The sequence below is a fragment of the Xenopus laevis genome, chromosome 1L, assembly GCF_017654675.1.
Source record: "Xenopus laevis strain J_2021 chromosome 1L, Xenopus_laevis_v10.1, whole genome shotgun sequence".
Taxonomy (NCBI): Eukaryota; Metazoa; Chordata; class Amphibia; order Anura; family Pipidae; genus Xenopus; species Xenopus laevis.
Genome location: NC_054371.1, coordinates 149,527,338 through 149,547,537, shown reverse-complemented (window position 1 = coordinate 149,547,537; position 20,200 = coordinate 149,527,338). Strand labels below are relative to the sequence as shown.

Sequence of the window (20,200 nt, the reverse complement as noted above, 5' to 3'; positions counted from 1 at the left end):
TCCAATGACAAATATTACATTGCAAAATTTGAATTTTACTGTTCTCTGTTGTGTTTCTGTTTACACGTTTTATAGCTTTTTCCAATAGAACATGAAAGATAAAAGAATATGTTATTTAACTATATAAGTAGGTGCAATTGATAACAATATTATTGTGTTTTAATCAGCACTACTGCAAACATGAGACCTATTTATCATTAGCAGTCAAAGGCAGTGCATATGTGTGTATCTATTTGTGCATGCTCAATTTACAGTAAAATGCACATTTAACTGAACAAGCATGGATTTTGAAGAAAAGTTTAATGGCTTTTCTTGCTAAACAATAGGAGGGCAGCCCCGAGAAAGAATTAAATTGCTTCACACTACTTTAGTAACTGGGGGGGGGGGGGCTCTGTTTCATTGATGTCTGAGACAGATACTTAATTTTACCCTGGCATGGAAAGGAACAGAACAGCTTACACACACACATATATTAATACATACAAAAATGCAGATAACATGCAGAGTTAATCTGTACCTAAATCTTTTATATAAAAAGCAAATATAAAGGTTGCTTGGAAACAACCAACCCTAATGATCTGATAAAATATTTCTGTCTCATGCATAACCTCAGCTTTCCGCAGGCTGAGAATCCGCCTGCTGTGGCAGTAGTCTTTTAATATCAAGGTTCTTGTTGCCTCTTTTAATATTTTGTCTTTCATCTAATTACAGAATTTGTGTTCAATGCTTCCAAAGAGCAGCATATTCTTTACAAAACTTAAGAGCTTTAGAAAATAGATTTGCTCTCTCAGATATCGTTAGCTTTGTTAGTGTTAAAGAATAATGGGCCAGATTCAGTTCCATGAGAAACATTTTTCTCCAAACTCAGTTTTTTGCCATAAAATTTTCATGTTAACAACGAGACAAGTTTTTTTTCACTGAATGCCTCTATGGGAAAAACTGGAATTGAATTGGGAGACAAGTCTGCATAGAAGCTGAGAAGTTATACATATTAAAGCCAGCAAAAGTAGGCCAAAAGAAACTGTGCAGAAAATGCATTAGGGAAAGCTCTGATTTACTATAATTTCCCAAATAACAATATTGTTTAAGCCCCAGGTGGGCATCATGGCTGATAACATATCCTTTTTAAATGTTGTAAGTGTATTAGTGTCCCACAACAAACTAGTGCATTTGAAGGACGTGCTAAGGACTTTCTATTTCATAAGAAGCTGTACTTACAAGTCCCACATGATTAGGTTTTTAGATAAAGACAGGAGATACATTTAACACTTTATAGTTTGGAATGCACAATTGCTGCACCGGGTTTCTAATAGGAAACCTAACAGTAAATTTTGAAATTCATTTTTTATTCCTTTATTTTTGACCTTTATATTATTTGTTAGAGGTTTATATTACTCTTACATTTTGGAAGTTTTTTTTTTTTGCAATTTTTACAGTGTCAGCTTTTTACTTAAAAATGTCTGACCATGAACTGCAAGTTTTGCCTTTTCTTTTTATCAAGTGACAGCTTGTTTCCCTTTTTCCTGCTATACAGGGGGGGGGGCATGGTTTTGACATATCTGAGAATACGTTATATTATGTAACCACTCCCTTTTTTCAGCATTTCTTGGTAAAGCATTAAGGAAAAAAAATGGACGAGCAATTGTTGGTATCTGATGACATGCAGCAAAACAGAAAATGTTTTTGAGATTATAAAAATGTTTGAATTACTAGTTCCTTAAACAACAGTCTCTTATTTCAGAAACCAAATGTCACACATATATTTGTCTCTTCTCCCTTAACAATTATCCAACAATAGTGTCAAGTTTCTGTTATATTATATGCAGAATTAAATTTTTACCATTAACTGTTCCTATCTGCAGCATTTGTCAGAGGCTGTTTCCGAAATGTTGTTTTAGATTCTTAGACTGTTGTTGTTTTAGATTCTTTAGACTCTTTCTGTTTCATCTAAAGATTTGTTTGCTTCTTAACGATTAAACAACAGATCCTATGCTGTAAAGCAATTACTAGTAAAGCCAGAACTCAACTAAACAATAGTTGTATTTACTAGTAGAGGAAATGTACCTGTAATACGACGTATATATATATAGCAAGTAACATCAGGTCCACTGTACATAGGTAAAGAGGTAAGACTAAAGGCTGCAATAATTATATAATAATGATATTGAATGTTACAATACCTGTTGTGCTTATGTTTTCTTCAGTCCCACCCTCACTTAATCAGCAGCTGAACAAAGAAGTCTTTGGTAATTGTTCCTGATCTTTCCAGCCTTAGGATATACAGTCCATGTAACCAATAATACACCTTTCTAGCAAAAATCACTGTTTAAATAAATGATAGGTATGCACTGAAAAACGGCTCTTCGCGTCTTCCATGCATACACTGCTGCTGAAGTAGTTCAGACCCAAAGAAGAAGAATCTACCAACTGGAACTAGCTATGCTCTTGCTTCCTCATTTTCTGTTCATGCTACAGTTGCATTGACTTCCTTAACGGCTCTTTTGCCACATAACTTCCTTTTACTGTACATTCATGTTTACCCTGCATTATGACAGCCTGCATGTGTTGCCTAACAGTTTATCTGCATGTCAGCCAAATTTTTCTGTTCTCTGACATCACACTAGGAAAGAAAATTTGTTTCAGGATTTTGAATTCTAAAGCAAAATAAACAATGTGTATAAAGCTCTTTTGTTTGTGCCCAAAGTCCACAGAATGACACAGATACCAGGCAGGTCTCTTAACATGTAACTGCATAACTGGTTGACAATAAAATGTGATTTTTTTGTAAAAAACCCCAAAACAAAACACAATTTTTTATGGAATTTATTATACCCTCGAGGATGGTAAAATTCCCAATCCTAAAATCCGGCATGATATAAGTTAATAGGAGAAGTGCCAAAGATTTTTTGATCTGCACTGGGTTTCACACAATAATCCAATTATTTTGGGGTGGAAAATCCCAAAAAATCATATGATCCGTATTTTCAAGATTTTTTTGTTTTTTCCCCACAAACTAATTTTTTGGTGAAGTGATTTATAATAAATAAAGCGAAAAAACCAGTGCAGAGTTTTTTTCAGAAAATATTGAGATAAATTCTGACTTTGAAAAATAACCCCCCTATTGTAGCACCAACACATTACAAAGTGCTTTACAAATAATACAAAGAAAATTAATCACTAACATATAAACACCACTCGTATACTCTTTGCTGGCTCTAAGAGGGCATTGATAATTGATAATTGCTAAAGTGGCACACTGTATAATAGCATCAATAATGCAAGTAAATATACGAAGGGACAGATTTATTAATGACTGCAAAAATATAAAGCTTAATTATTTTTTTAAAACCATAAGTGACATTTCCCATTGACTTCTATCATATCTTAGCAGGTTTTAGCTGGAAAGATTTTTATTTTGTATGAAATGAATTTGAGGGAAAAAAAAACCTTTGCAGAAAAAAATTACAACAGTTTTTTTCTCTCTATTTCCATAGTTACATAGTTACATAGTTACATAGTTAAATTGGGTTGAAAAAAGACAAAGTCCATCAAGTTCAACCCCTCCAAATGTAAACCCAGCATCCATACACACACCCCTCTCTACTTTTGATTAAATTCTATATACCCATATCTATACTAATTATAGAGTTTAGTATCACAATAGCCTTTGATATTGTCTGTCCAAAAAATCATCCAAGCCATTCTTAAAGGCATTAACTGAATCAGCCATCACAACATCACCCTGCAGTGCATTCCACAACCTCACTGTCCTGACTGTGAAGAACCCCCTACGTTGCTTCAAATGAAAGTTCTTTTCTTCTAGTCTAAAGGGGTGGCCTCTGGTACGGTGATCCACTTTATGGGTAAAAAGGTCCCCTGCTATTTGTCTATAATGTCCTCTAATGTACTTGTAAAGTGTAATCATGTCCCCTCGCAAGCGCCTTTTTTCCAGAGAAAACAACCCCAACCTTGACAGTCTACCTCATAATTTAAGTCTTCCGTCCCTCTAACCAGTTTAGTTGCACGTCTCTGCACTCTCTCCAGCTCATTTATATCCCTCTTAAGGACTGGAGTCCAAAAATGAACTGCATACTCCAGATGAGGCCTTACCAGGGACCTATAAAGAGGCATAATTATGTTTTCATCTCTTGAGTTAATGCCCGTTTTTATGCAAGACAGAACTTTATTTGCTTTAGTAGCCACAGAATGACACTGCCCAGAATGATGATGGGGAAATCATAAACATGATTGTTAATAAATGTGCTTCTAAGAACACTTGTGCAACATACATACATATACAGTATGAGGGGTCATTTATAGAGATAATGGATACAGAGTGCTAAGGGGAACTAAAACTCTCCCCTTTGTGCTTATTCTAAAAGCACTTGGCAGGCACAAGGCAGCCCTGTCCTTACCACATGCCAAAGGACAGGTATTACGTACCAACCCCCCATTGCAGCCTATGTCTGCCAGCACTCCCTAACATGTGCGTATAACTAACAAACAATTACTAGGTTTCTCCAGAAGGCCACAGAAGGGTGAGATCCTCCCATCAAATGCATGATCACCGTTTCTTTAACATAAAACATGAGAGTTCACAATCGAATCCTGGCCACAGCAGTGGGTAATATATTGTCTATTATTCCCAACAAGCAGACTGCTGGGTCCACTATTTGTGGCGTGCCCAGTTCTTCTGCAAGGGTCTCCATCACTTTAGACCAGAATTCCTGCACTGGAGGGCAGCACCAAGCCATGTGGATAAAAGCTGCCCAAGAGGATTTGCATTGTGGACTGCAGTCATCTTGCCTCTTGCCAAATTTCTTTAGCTTGAGAGTGTTATATAGGTTTGGTGGATGAATTTGTATTGTATGAGCCTGTCTTTTATTGATATTAGAAATTTGTAAGCATTTTCCGTGGCTTCCTCCAATTGGTCACATTCAAGCCCTGGGATAACCTGAGTCCACAGGAGGTAAGCTCAATCAAAGGGTGACTTGACTGCTCCCTTAATTCCTCTATATAGCTTTGATAGGAGTTTGACTGGGGATGGGGAGTAAAGGGCCTCTTCCAGAGGTACCAAATCCATTGTGGGGGAGAGAGTGTGGAATTGCGTCTGGAAAGCGTGTCTGAGTTGGAGATACCTATAGAATTGTATCTGTTGGCCGGAGACTCTATCTTGTAGTTCTTGATGAGTGGGATGCCCATAGTCCTTTAGTGAAAAAAGATACATTAGTTGGTTGTGGGTTATCAGAGTAATTAAACACAGAGGGCACAGCTTGAGTGGAAAGATAATAGTTCTCTAGAGTCTAGACAAAAATCAATGCTAAATGCAATGCAATGCTAAAAGTCCACCTTCAAGAAGATGTTGGGCCAAATTGTGACTGCATCAAGACTTTATTCCATAAATCTCTATAGAACAGCACCTCCATTGATGGAAAATATATTGACTTTAAACGGTAATTATCATAATTATCATGCTTTCCTGGTACATATATATTTTTTACATATAACAGTTTATGATGTATTAGTAGTAGACTACTAGTAGGCCCCTCTCTGTTAGGCACTATAATATGTGCATATGTATAATCTAATGTCAATTTATAGAGAGCTCCCCTCAGCTCTGGGCAATATATTTGTTGACACAGTGTATACATTTCTTGGGACAGATCTAATTAAGCTCAATCCTAACAATAAATACAAAATAAACAAGGCATGTGGCATTTTAGTTAAATGACATAATAAAACCAAACAAATTAAAAGCAAAGATAATATAAAGGAAAACAAAGCTAAACAGGTCTTGCCGGTCTAGTGCCAGGATTCAAATTTCTACTTTAATGCATAAAAAAACAGGTGTGGCAAGAGAGGAAGTGATGGCTGGATGGTACTGTATTAATAACAAACTAAAACCAGAGAACACTCCAACATATTCTCTGGTCTTTTATCAAAGTGCATTAAAATGCAATGTGATTGCAGGTGTGTAATAAGAGGGTATAAAACACCCAAATGTGGTTCACTAGTTGTGGGAAACTGCTGTTACGTGCTAAGGAAAACACTGTTTGCTTTTGAATCTGAGCTCCATGCTAAAGGATTAATTGCAAACTCACTGAACAGTTATGTTCCATGTGGGCCCCTTAATGTCACTGACTAACTCAGAGTTTGAGAGCTGAAAAGCATGACAAGACTCCTCAATTGACCCTTCACTTTCAGCCATCCCACTGAACCCCATTGTTACATACCTTAATGAAAAACCAGGAGCCAGAAATAGTGTAAAATGGCCACAGCCTTTTATTCACATTTTATCAAATAAATAGGACCTCGCCAGCCTCACCCCAAGTTAATATTCAAAGTCAGAATTCCATAAGAGATCACTACCATGCTCTGCCGTTCCTCAGTGAATACTTGAGATCAGCACTATGTCATTATATCCACTACTGAGTATTAGGCTGCCTCTACCTACAGAGAGGATGCTACGAGCAGGAGCTGCATCTCCCACCATGAGAGAAGTGTCGATGATAGGAAATCCAAGCAGGCTGTCACCTAGCACAAGCAGTAGTAGCATCTGTATCCAGGGTCGGATTTGACGGATGGGTGCCCCAGGCTGCACGGTCCTAGTGCCCGCCTGCACTTCCTCCCCCCCGTGCGAGGAGCGCAAAGGAGGAGCCAGAGCACTGGGGAGCTGTGCGTCCCCAGTGCTCCCAAGAAAGCAGCCGGAGCAGCATTCTGCCCCTAATACATTGCCGCCCTAGGCCCAGGCCTTTGTGTCCTCACCACAAATCTGGGCCTGTCTGTTTCAGTCAATCCACTGTGCAGTCACAGGAGAGAACTTTCTTTTCTCTTTCTTCTAAATTTACCTGTGCAGTACTCTGGCAAGGTCTGTGACAAATAAAACTTATAATACATTATCATATATCCACTTTTTTGATCCAGAGAAAGGCAAAAACCCCAGCTTGAAGCCAGTGTCAATTATGCTTCAAGAGGGAAAAAATTCCTTCCTGACCGCAGTGGCGATTGGAAACATTCCCTGGATCAAGCATTTGACATTCATTTAATATGAACAATACCATGCAGACTTCCGTGTTTATACTGTATAAGAGTACCATTAGTATTGGTTAATAATAGATAATATGACAATGTAAAGAAAAGAAACTCCTGACATTTCACAAAATAAACATATATAAAAATGGCAGGGTGGGTAGGATGTTTGTACCTGCTCAGAAGATAAGGAAGAGAACTGTTTCTTCCCCTGACATCACATCCTTCTATTTCTCCACCCCAGTCTGTCTTTCCCCTGCCTTAACTCATTCTTTCTCACCCAATCACAGCTTCATCTGATTTTGTTAGTCTTTAAACATAAACCAGTGTAATTTGGCTGCTGGTCTGATCTATTTACCCAGTTTTTACTTTTACACTGAACTATTCCTTTAATGATAGTAGATGAAATTTGTGATCTTTCTAAGCAGCATTCTCAAACCTAAGCTTCCTCAGGCCTTTCCCAACATCCTCCTCTAACCTCAACCCACTCCATCCTGGTTATGTTGTGTTATTGTATCTTTTGGTGTCCGGTCTCCTACAAAGGAAAGCTGCAGAAGCAGTTTATTGCCAATAGATTAGTGCCACAACAGTGCAAGCTATAACACTATATTTATTCTGCAGACTGCTTTACCATACCTAGTAAAGTAAACAGCTCTTTGTTTAGGATAGCAGCTGCCGTATTAGCTTGGTGTGACATCACTTCCTGCCTGTCTCTCCCTGCTCACTCATAGCTCTGGGCTCAGATTACAGCAGTCAAGGGGGAAACGGTGGGGGAGAGGAAGAGAGGAGCAAAGTGAGCATGCTCAAGCCCTAACCCTAGAGGTTTATGCTGAAAACAGGAAGTCTGATACAGAAGCCCTTGTAAACTTAATAGAAGGAAAGTAATGCTGTTTTTCTTTTGACAGAGGACTTAGAGCAGCATTACTTTGAGGGTTTACTGGTGTATTTATACAGACCTTTCTGATAAAGCTTACTTGATATCTATACCTGTTTTTACAAGTTAACTTAGTTTTGTCTGTTTTTTCCTCTTATTCTGCCCTCATTAACAATAACAGGAAAATATGTGGCTCTCTTAATCACCTCCATTTAAAAACTTGTACATTGTACCTTATTACTAGTAGGAGAGCTATACACAAATTGTTCAAGGGACTGTTACATTATACTACAGAAATATGGAAAATACAAAATCCGAGAGCATCAACATTTCCATGACATTTCGCAGATAATTTAGTTCACAGCATTAAGCACCAAAATGCAAAAAAAGAGTAATAAAACAGGTGCTCTATGATGCTATATGAATTCAAAACTGAAGAAAAATAATGTTATTTTAAAACATACTTAATGTAACAGAATGTTAAGAGGTAGCACAATCTGTTAAAATGTGACCATCTGCTCACACGTCACTTGCTTATTGTGAAACTATTTTAAGCCCTTCTAATTTAAACAAGAATAGTCAAAATGCAATTTTGGGGGTCTATTGCTAATCCATACTGAAGGTGATGCGTGTTGACTTATTCATGTATACACTGTGAACCATTCCACACTACAGAGGTGTTGATATGCAGCGTGAGCACAAGATATACTGACAAACAGATGGCTATTTTAGCTCATATTGTGGAAAGCAGATGAACACAATATGTATTCTGAAGGCCATAAAAACAGGATATGATGCTGTCAGAATCATTTACATAGAAATGCCACTTTTATCCTTATTGTAGATACATGCAACTGTTCCCAAAAGTGATATGTTTAATTAGTTTTCTCTATGTATTTAGAGGTTATCAAAACATAATCTAAAACAGCAGTTGTAGATGAAGCATGTAAAGATATTTATGTTTATTGCACAGTTTCTCTTAGAGGCAGTGACATAAGTCTATATCACCCAAAGGTCATATGATAAGTCAACAGTGACTAGGATTCTGATAAAGCCACTTACTTTATCAATCGTTATCAATCAAACAGTGATCAGAGAAATGCTATGGTTAGCTTATATATCACAAAATCATTGCAATAAGTTCACTCAGTCTTGTACATTCACATTCTAATTCATTCATTTTCTCTTTTAATTTCTGCTACTCAGTTATTACAGGTTTGTTCTAATAGTATCATTTTGTTGAATGGGCCGCCTTTATTTCTTGAGAAAAGTTTATCCAACCCAAATGAATGAAATAACAGAAGCAGCTTTACTAAATGTATTGGGATTAAAAATTGGGTCAGCAAGTTGTCTAGGCTGGGTCTATACAATAAATAAAGTGCAATATCCTGCAGCAGTAGATAGTAAAAAATAGTAGATAGCAATAGTCATTAAAATAATGTAAATCATTAAATCTAAACCATTTATTGGTCGCTATAAGTGACTGGTTAAAAAATTATGTTCCAACTAAAGCAACCAGTCAGGCATTTGTTTTTATCATTGAGAGACTGCAAAAGACTGATGCTTTAGATGCCTGGACCTGGTAAACCATTGCCCTTTTAAAACAGTATAAACCATACCAAGCTTTGAATGTGTACAATACCAATTCAATGTCAAATCATTTATTTTTTACGGCTGAGAGGACAAACAGATTTTCTTCTAGACCCTGTACATGAAAGCATTACTCGAAAAAAGGTCTAATGTCAAGCACAAAAAAAGATGTAAAGACAGAATTAGTCCCCAAGGAGCATTTAAGGTATTATTAGCAGATTGAACAAGACAAAGAAAAACCAACTCTCTGTTAATTTGTTTATTACCACAAGCTACCCATGCAAATATACAGTTCGTGCCTTTGGCTTAGATTCATGTGGTGCATACTCATGACAGTACATGTATGGGACCTGTTATTCAGAATGCTTGGGGCCTGGGATTTTCCTTAAGGGATCTTCCATAATCTGAATCTCTATACCTTAAGTCTACTAAAAAATAATTTAAACATAACATAAACCCAATAAAGATTAATTATATCTTAGTTGACATCAAGTACAAGGCACTGTTTTAATAACACAGAGAAAAATGTAATTGTTTTTACAAATTTGAATGATTTAATTATAATGGAGTCTATGGGAAATGGCCAATATAAAAAAAATCTGTTTGCTCGTTTGAGAAATGGATTTCAGTGCAGAATTCTGCTGGGGCAGAACTATTAACTGATTCATTTTGAAAAAAAATGTTTTCCCCATGACAGTTTCACTTTAAGTTTGACTAAAAGTGAAGTGTGGTTAATGTGTATCTTGTAACCTGTAACCACCTCTAGTGGACTGTCATGAGGCTCTGCACCTGTGAAGTGGGGTAAGTTATAAACCTATGAAGTTCCGCAGGTTGACTTCATGGGAGGCTAAGCTGGTTCTTGCCTAGCAAGTAGGTAAGCTCAGCTTAGGGAAAAGAGAGAGCTCTGTAAGGAAAAGAATGCAGAGAAAGTACTTGAACTATGTACAGGTATCATAATGATGGAAAGTCATCTAAAGTCATCTCTTTATTCTGTTGGTACTTGGGAAATTCTACAAATATTTGCTGGTAACACCCTTATACTCATGATGTTCCTGGTATTCATAGCTTTTCTCAGGAGTGGTATCATTTAAGATGCTTAAATTGAACTTTGTATTTTTAGCTGCAACACACATCATTTTTAATAAAAGACTGAATGCATTCTGCTTGCTGTGCAGTTATTAACTTATTACAGTCTAATGAAAATATACACAGTGTCATTTTTGGCCAGCTTTATAAGCAGTTCTATTATACTAACTTTACCTTTATCTTTCTCTATGGTCCTTACTGCTGTTTCACTTACAGTATTATTACTCTGACACATTTATGGTTATTGTAATAGATCTGTCAAGTCTCGTATATTTCAGGTGTCAGTCACATTTTAGACTTGAGCTGATACTTTTGTTGGGAGAACTAAAAATACAGTACTTTCATGACCTGATATAACAAGTGAACATTGTAGTGTAAATTAGTTTAATAGTAGTAATTTATTCTAGAATAGAGGATACAGAAATATATGAAATGACTATTCTTTAACACCTACTGTAGGTGGATCAAGCTAATAATTATCTTTATCATATATACAGTAATTATCTTTAAGGACCCCAGCTAAGGTAGAAATATAGCATTTGTGGCTCTATGTCTAAACTATTTCAATGGAAACAAGCCTTTATAGATGTTCCAAATCCCATTTATCGTCAGTAATGCTGAGACTGTGAATATCTAGGTCAAGAAAATAATCTCACACTTACACAGTACATGTACAAAAAGTTGTACCACTTTTTAGTACAAGATTACCGTGTTGAGAAAGCACAGTTTGCATGTCTATATACTTGAGTATAAGCCGACCCGAGTATAAGCCGAGGTACCTAATTTTACCTACGAAAACTGGGAAAACTTATTGACTCGAGTATAAGCCTAGACACAACTACAGCTCTGTCTCCCAGCAGTAGTGATGGGCGAATTTGCGCCGTTTCGCTTCGCCGAAAAATTTGCGAATTTCGCGAAACGGCGAAAAATTCGCGAAACGGCGCCGGCGTCCGTTTTTCGGAAATTTTTTTTTGACGCCGGCGAATTTTTGACGCAAATTTTCGCGGGCGTTTCGCGAATTTATTCGCTAGCGGTGAAACGCGCAAATTCGCCGCGAATTCGCGCCTGGCGAATAAATTCGCCCATCACTACCCAGCAGCACACATTCTGCCAAAGCAACCCCCCCAGCGATCAAATGGACTTCTTTACAAAGTTGATGGTGACAGAGAATTGCCAAACGGATTACTATGTGCATTGTCCCACTGTCCCACTACCATGTGCAGAGGGTGCTGTGTGATATTGCCATCACTGTTAATCTTTTGTATAACCAACAGAGGGCGCTGTGTGAAATTGCCATCACTGTTAATCCTTCATATAACCAACAGATGGCTGTGTGATATTGCAGTCACTATTATTCTTTCATATAACCAACAGAGGGCGCTGTGTGATGTTGCAGTCACTGTTATTCTTTCAGATAACCAACAGAGGGCGCTGTGTGATATTGCAGTCACTGTTAATCTTTCATATAACCAACAGAGGGTGCTGTGTGAAATTGCCATCACTGTTAATCCTTCATATAACCAACAGATGGCTGTGTGATATTGCAGTCACTGTTATTCTTTCATATAACCAACAGATGGCGCTGTGTGATATTGCAGTCACTGTTATTCTTTCATATAACCAACAGAGGGTGCTGTGTGATATCGCAGTCACTGTTATTCTTTCATATAACCAACAGATGGCGCTGTGTGATATTGCAGTCACTGTTATTCTTTCATATAACCAACAGAGGGCGCACTGTTATTCTTTCATATAACCAACGGAGGGCGCTGTGTGATATTGCAGTCTCTCCCCAAGTGAACTGTTGGTATAGCAATGATTAAAAGTGACTGCAATCTCAGCTACTGCCCACTGACTTGAGTATAAGCCGAGGTAGACTTTTTCAGCACATTTTGGATGCTGAAAAACTCGGCTTATACTCGAGTATATACGGTATTTCTTCAAAACACTGATCATAGCACCCAGGGGCGCGCCGCCAATGAGGCGAGCTGAGACGCTCGCCTCAGGCGGCAACGCCGAAGCGGTTTCCAGGGGCGGCAAAAAGCCGCTCCTGCACCTTTAAGAGCCGAATTTCCGGTTTTTAAACCGGAAATTCGGCTTTACTAATGCGAGAGAGCGCAATTGCGCTCTCCGCATTAGTGTTCCTGCCTCCCCTCCCGACAAGTAAGTCAGCGAGGGGGGGCGGCATTGCAGGAGCCGCCTCAGGCGGCGCTTAGGTCTGAATCGGCGCTGATAGCACCTACTGCAACGTGTTAACCTGCTATTAGCGTTGTATTACATGTACATTAGTGATGTGTGGGTTGACAAAAAGACATCCTGCATCTGCCCGCTCCTAACCCGCACTCGACCTGAACCCTACCGGCACCCAATCCGAAACGAATGATGTCATGAAAGGGGGTGGAGCGGGGCAGGTGTGCATCTATAAATAGTGGCTGCCTGCCAGAAGTAGAATCTGGCACAGTAAAGTCGCCAGCAGGGACAGCAGAAAGACTAGCCACAGTGTATTTGCCCTCTGCAAGCTACAAATAAAGTACTGCATTTGCATTTATCCACTTATAAATTATATTCCAGAGTAGGGATGTAGCGAACCGCCGATAATGTGTTCGCGAACACCGGCAAAAAATGCGAACAGTTCGCGAACTTCGAACATCCGAAAATCGTTCGATTCGAACGATCGAAGGATTTTAATCGTTCGATCGAACGATTTTCGTTCGAATCGAACGATCGAAGCCATTCGATCGAATGATTTCATTCAATCCAATGGCTTCGATCGTTCGATTCGAACGAAAATCCTTCGATTTTAGCGATCGAATGGTCGAATGGTCGAACTAATTTGACGCGAACGCCTATTGGCGAACGTAGCGCGACGTTCGCGAACTTGCGGCGGACGCGAACAGCCGATGTTCGCACGAACAAGTTCGCCGGCGAACAGTCCGCGACATCCCTATTCCAGAGAAATACAGAGGTGACATCACCAGATCCAATCTGTACTGTAAATGCTAGTTGGGAACCAGCCTCATAATCATGATCAAGAGAGTGAGTGCTCTTTTGCATAGTATTGGCTTATTCACAACATGAAATGGAAAGACAAATACCTGCCTTCTTACCCCAAACTGGCCTAGAAATAATCCACTCTTTTACCATCCACTTTATTGTTGGAGTTTGTTAAGCAAATGGAGTGTTAAGCAAATTCAGAATCTGCAAAGAGATAGGATTCTTACTATTATTTTATTATTTATTATAATTTTTTTTTATAAGAACTACTGCTAGTAAATAGATACCAATTACTGGGCGAAGGGATAATACAATGCAATTCATTCTATAGGCAAGGACATGGTGCTGAGGCTTTGAGGGAAAAAAATTGAGAACTGCTGCGGAAAACATTAATCAAAGGCCCACTGGTTTTTCTGTTAATGTAATTATTCCAAATAGAAAAAATACAACTAAAACTGCTACATTGTTTATTATACATTTACATTATAGTGATTAAAACATATTTTGCTCATTAATTATTGCCCGAACCTTAATTGTTAAGTAATATAAAATGTCTTAAAGGAAAACTATACCCCCCCCGAACAATGTAGGTCTCTATAAAAAGATATTGCATAAAACAGATAATATGTAAAACCCTGCTTCATGTAAATAAATAATTTTCATAATAATGTACTTTTTTAGGGTTATGTGCCATTGGGTAATCATAAATAGAAAATTGCCATTTTAAAGAATAAGGGCAGCACCCTGGGATCTTAGGATTCATGCTGCACACAAATACACCAAACAAACCATATGAGCCAATTAACAGACAGAATTATGTATTTTGCGTCAACACTTCTTCCTGTTACAGTTAGGGGCACATTTACTTAGGGTCGAATATCGAGGGTTAATTATGTATTTTGCGTCAACACTTCTTCCTGTTACAGTTAGGGGCACATTTACTTAGGGTCGAATATCGAGGGTTAATTATGTATTTTGCGTCAACACTTCTTCCTGTTACAGTTAGGGGCACATTTACTTAGGGTCGAATATCGAGGGTTAATTAACCCTCGATATTCGACCGTCAAAGTAAAATCCTTCGACTTCGAATATCGAAGTCAAAGGATTTACCACAATTAAATCGAAGGATTTTAATCCATCGATCGAATAATCTTCCTTCGATCAGAAAATTGTTAGGAAGCCTATGGGGACCTTCCCCATAGGCTAACATTGATGTTCGGTAGGTTTTAGGTGGCAAAATACTTGGTCGAAGTTTTTTTTAAAGAGACAGTACTTCGACTATCGAATGGTCGAATAGTCGAATGATTTTGAGTTTGAATCGTTCCATTCGAAGTCATAGTCGAAGGTCGAAGTAGCCAATTCGATAGTCGAAAAAAACATTCGAAATTCAAAGTATTTTTTCTTCTATTCCTTCACTCGAGCTGAGTAAATGTGCCCCTTAGAGTTGTAGTATTTCTGGTCAGGTGATCTCTGAGGCAGCACACAGACTATCACAGAATGGGGGTTCAAGGCAAGAGATGTAAAAGGGCAAGATTTACTTTAATATACATACCGGTTTGGTGAGATTCTTTAATATTCCACTTAATTTGATATAAACTATCTGCTGCTTTAGTATTAATTTTGGGGGTATAATTTTCCTTTACCCAGACAGCAATAAAACTCCTTTTCTATACATTATTAGGGGTATAGGTAACCCACCAATAACCCCTTTGGTGTAGGTTGGGCAGTGAAAGAGGCCAGGACTGTAAAGCCTATTTCACAACCAGTTTATTGACCACCACATTATTATCAAAGAGAACTCTGTTTGCAGCTGCTATCACTAAGCTTTCTGGAGGCCCCTTTAAAGGGATATTGTCATGGATTTTACAACAAAACAAAAGACATCACACCAGTAATAAAGTTGGCCTTGTTCAAATAACACACAATCGTTTTTTTTAATATTGTTATACATTGTATTGGAGGACGGTTTACCACACAGGTATTTCTTGTTTTGTTTCTTTTTTTTAAGATAATAAACTCTAATCTCCTCCCCTCTGATACCTGCTTTGAGCCAAGGGTACTGGGTTGAAAACAACTAGAGAGACCCCCACCCCTCCCACTGGCAGTCAACAACACCTAACCCCAAGATCAATAGGTGTCATGGGCCCCCATTTAAAGAATTGCAGACTTCTTTATTGTTATTTTTTTTGTTAATGTAAAGCTTTATTGAAAAAAGTCAGCAAGTGTTGGCGTTTATTCAGTAGACATATTCTACTGTGTCAGTGTTGCCTCTAAGCTGTGTGCTCATGCGTGGACACAAGTTAAGACACCAATGAACACAATAATTAGTGGTGCGCATAGAAAATTTTATAAGCACACTTGTCATTTAAAGAGGCAGCAAATCCCACATAAAAAATGTACAATGAAAGCAAATATTAATATACATTAAGGGGCACATTTACTAAGGGTCAAATTTCCAAGTGAAAAAAAACATCGAAATTCGACCATTGAATTGCAGTAATATGATTTTCGAAGTCAAAGTTTTTTTGGTCAAATATGGCCATATGCGATCGAAGTAAAATCGTTCGATCAATTAAATCCTTTGATTCAAATGATTTAATCGATCGTTCGAACGATTTTCAAAAAAAAAGTAGACTTCTAAAAACTTAGCCAAATGTTGCTATAATTGCTAAATGTGGCTATAGGCTCTAGGAGGTCCCCATAGGCTAACATAGCAATTCGGCAGGTTTAAGGTTTCGAAGTCGAAGTTTTTTAAAGAGACAGTACTTCGATTTTCGAATGGTCGAATATTCAAAGTTTTTACAATTCGAATCGAGGTCGAAATCGAATTTGGCATATTCGATGGTCGAAGTACCTGTCTATTCCTATTCTCTTACAAGCAATATTGCAACAGCCAACTTCCCAAAAGCCATAAATCCTGAAAAGGCCTGAATTTGTTAATTGATTTGTCTCACAATAAAAATAAAAAAAAATTGCACCTTCAGTTAAGTATAGAGTATGCTGCGTAAACCAGCTGGTAAAAATTCCCGTTTAATTCATTTTAAATTGTATTTTTAACAAAATAAAAATTCAAAAGTCGAATTTCAGTCTCTCACTTAATCCAAAGAGCTGCTTAGATCTCTGCTCCTCCTGACATAAGAAAAGCAATGTCACAGTACAAAATGAGGCCACAATATTTATAAATGAAAGGTGGAATTGGTCTACTGAAATGATACATGATTTGAGCATCATAAGGGAAATGGCAGATCAAGCTTTTTACCTTCCCTGTGATTTCAAGCTCTAAAATAACAGTTCATAGACTACAGTGGTAATCACACTGACCCTGTCGAGCAAGAAATCATGTGGGAGCAAATCAGTATTACATGTATAGTGAATCCATAAAACACAAAAAAAATACTCTTTTAATGGTTTTATATAGTATTTAGACTAGAAAAAGTAGAGGAAGCAGGAAATCTGTTATTCAGAAAGCTCTAATACTATCATTTTTAATAGTGTTCTATTCAAACAAACAATTCTTGTTTTTTTAAAATTAATTTAAGAATACCTTGTGATTGATAATCACTAAACTAGCATTTTTTATTGTTATAATATTTTTAGAAGCTGTGCTCCCCTGCGTTCCGTTTTTATGCGTTCAGTCGCAGGGGAGCGCAGGAGTAGACGCATTCAGTTTTTTTCAATGGGGCTGAACTCACACAGGCGCATGTAGGCGCCGAATGTAGGTTGAGACGCAACATGCTGCATTTTTCCTGCGTTTGGTGCCTACATGCGCCTGTGTGAATACAGCCCCATTGAAAAAAACTGAATGCGACTACTCCTGCGCTCCCCTGCGGTTGACCACATAAAAATGGAACGCAGGGGAGCGCAGCTTCAAACGCTCGTCTGTAAGAGCCCTAAGACCAGCTGCAGCTTTGTTTTCCCTATAACTCCCTACACCTTAAATTGTATACCATCCAACAACAGCAGCTGCAGCTTTGATTTTTCCTGCAGCTCTCTGCACCTGATCCCTGCTCTCTGCACCAAACTACAAAGCACCTATAAATAGTGTTAGGGCTCTTACACATGAGCGTTCTGACCTGCGCTCCCCTGCGTTCCGTTTTTTGGCGTTCAGCCGCAGGGGAGCACAGGAATAGACGCAAGTCATTATTTGAAATGGGGTTGTACTCACTCAGGCGCGTGTAGGCGCCGAACGCAGGAAAAATGCAGCATGTTGTGTCTGAACCTGCGTTCGGCGCCTACACGCGCCTGAGTGAGTACAGCCCCATTTCAAATAATGACTTGCGTCTATTCCTGCGCTCCCCTGTGGCTGAACGCCAAAAAACGGAACGCAGGGGAGCGCAGGTCAGAACGCTCATGTGTAAGAGCCCTTAAAGAAAGGGAGTGCTGGAGTTGGAGCCTGAGTGAGGAAAGGAAAGATAAACTTTAAAGCAAATTAATGTAATACTGCCCTTTTTACATTGCTAATATGATGAATTTGAAACAAGGTTCCACCTGCTGTTCAAGTGGCAGAAAATTAAGTTCTCTAGAAGTGGAAAGTCTTGTATTGTTGCTCTGCTTGGAAAATTAGTGGTTAGAGAACAATCATTTGTTGTTCAGTTCCCTTGGAGGGGTTAAAGGAGAACTAAAGCTTAACTAAAGAAGCAGGCTAGAAATGTTGTACATTATATTTTGGGCTTCTGTACCAGTCCAAGGGGGGCGGGGGCCTGGCTGCGCGTCACGCACCAGGGCCCGCCCCCCTCTAGTTACGGTACTGCAGAAACCATTATAACTAGCATCAGAATGTATTAATCAGTCCTGTAGCATCAGTTTTTATTACAGGCCAACTTAATTTTCTGCTTGATAATTTGCAACAACCCTTAAGCTTAGCTTCTCAACAGCTGCTCAGAGCCCACTGAGTATATGAGCGTCACAGACACTTTCCAAAATGGCGACCCCCTGTGACAAATTTGAGGTCCTGGATCATTGCTGCTATTGGGAATCTGAAACTTAAGACTGGTTCAATAAGTTCAGTATATAAAATATGGCATATTCATTTTTAGCCGTATTCATTTTTAGCATTTAGTTCTCCTTTAAACTGATTGGATTAGTATCTTTTTCCCCCAACTTAACTATGTAACTATGTAACAAGACATACCCTTCTTACTAACTTAATTTACTGCTGAATTCTGAATACTAGCTTCATGTTGAGTTTTTTTAACTGAAATTCAGTTTCTGAAGAAACGTTTCTGGTTTCATTAATAAATGGATGTATATTTCAAGTATACCCACTAACACCCTGTTAGAAAATAGATTGAAATCACATACGAAATTTAGCAGCTGCAGCTGTGGAAAAAAAGTGTCTTCTATAAATGGAGCATTTTGATATAGGAAATACAAAAGGCAAGAGACCAAAGGCCCATTTCTTTTGTATAGTTTATGTGACATCTATTATATCTAATAGGTGTTTCTTCTATCCTGCTAACTGAAAAATATTTGATATTGTTTGGTAGCTGTGTATTTCTTTATTAGCTTTTTAGGGCACAGTCAGTACTCTAAAGATAAAGAAGAATATCAGAGATACGGCACAGAAAGATTTATTCTACATCAACAACAGGTAGTGTTTTTCCCCTAGATTGAGATTCTTTTGAAGGACAAGGAAAGACAATTTTTTCGAGTATTCTTATAAAATCTATGCTGTTATCCAAAATGTTTAATTTTTTTCCTTTAAAAAATATTGTCTTTATTTCTAGTTTGCCCTCTATCTGAACCAGCTGGAAGACCCAGGATATTTCCTAAAGTCACTTTTAGGTTTTTAAATATTAAAAGCTCTCAGGAACAGATGATTTATTGTACTCCCATTTGCACCATGCAGACATATAGTTGCACTTGCTAATACCGTATTAGCTGTAATAGGCTGCTGAATTTTTGAAAGCTCAATTTACTAACAATCCAAACATGTTTATGACTCATACTAAAGGAAATTGAGGCTCCATTACTAATCAAAGGTTGAAGTAGGTTTAACTTGAGATTGCTTATTTGTCTTAAATATGTTTTAGCTGTTTAGCTGTTCTTTATATTTATTTTATAACGGAATGCAAGCTCACAACAAAAAACCCAAAATAAGAAGGAAAGGAGTAGCCTTTTATAAAAAAAAACATAGTGGGGCTCATTTATAAACACTGGGCAAATTTGTACCAGTGCAGTAACCCATAGCAACCAATCAGATGATTGCTTTCAGTGTTCAACCTGCAGCTGACTGAAAAAAAAGCTAATCACTGACTGGTTGTTATGGGTTACTGCCCAGGTGCAAATTTGCTCAGTGTTTATAAATAAGCCCCAATTTGTCTAAAAATCTCTGTCTGAGCTGATATACATGAGGGTTTCTGCTATTTCCATGATATGCTTGGTTGAATAGTTATTATAGCTGATTTAACGATTAGGAAAAGGGCTAGCCACTAGGTGAAAACGTCAAGGTAATTACCATGTTTCTTTACCCGCAAAGTAATGTTTTGCCAGGACCACAGTTTAATAGTGTATGCATGCAAAATACCTGCCGCCTCCTCTAAATTACCAGTTGTATTGCCTACTATTTGCCCTTCTTTCTCGGTGAATACAGTACTATTTGCAACAGTGATCCCCAACCAGTGGCTT

General features: G+C 38.1%; 1 protein-coding gene across 2 annotated transcripts in view; it reads right to left on the bottom strand.

The window, feature by feature from the left end:
- The window catches only part of syk.L (spleen tyrosine kinase L homeolog), a 37,090-nt gene extending 34,499 nt beyond the window's left edge, over positions 1–2,591 (bottom strand). The window contains exon 1 of one of the 2 annotated variants that reach the window (XM_041564746.1): positions 2,181–2,591. The gene's annotated coding sequence lies outside the window, so the exon portion shown is untranslated. The remainder of the gene's footprint in view (positions 1–2,180) is intronic. The other variant, XM_018246376.2, reaches the window with a different exon arrangement.
- Between the last annotated feature and the right edge of the window lie 17,609 nt (positions 2,592–20,200).